Raw genomic sequence first — 541 nt, forward strand, 5'->3', positions numbered from 1 at the left:
GAACTCGGTTAAGGGCTTCTCTTGAATGAATCTAGTCCGAAAAACTCCGTACCCCGTTGACCCAATAAGAAGGAATTGAATCCGTTGTCGGGGACCGCATACTTAGGGGGGGGACCGCATACTTAGAGGGAACCCCAGTCCCGACAACCAGATTAGCAGGGCAGCTCTTGAAGGAGAATTTGGGCCGGCATTCAAACACCTCATTTTATAATCCCCTAGCAGCGCCAAAAAGAAAACGCGATCAGGCCGGCACTTCGGTTGTCGTGGCGCGTCCTACGGCGGTTCAACCCGGTTCCCTCACTGTGCGCTAGCTCTACTCGTCGTTCACAACATCGGGCCCTCGTTTCGGGTCCCGTTTCTTGTCAGTCAAGCCCTTCGCGCCAGTCTCGGCGGGCCTATCTGCTTACGGTCGACCGGTCCTCCCAGTCCCGCCCAGTCTTTTCTCTTCTCTTCTCTTCTCGTTGTTGATTTTGAAACCTAGGCTGACTAGGTGTTTAGTAGTTCTCTCATATCTGCTTCGCAGTTGGTCTTGGCTGTCGGT

The sequence above is a fragment of the Gregarina niphandrodes genome (assembly GCF_000223845.1).
Source record: "Gregarina niphandrodes unplaced genomic scaffold scaffold00009, whole genome shotgun sequence".
Taxonomy (NCBI): Eukaryota; Apicomplexa; class Conoidasida; order Eugregarinorida; family Gregarinidae; genus Gregarina; species Gregarina niphandrodes.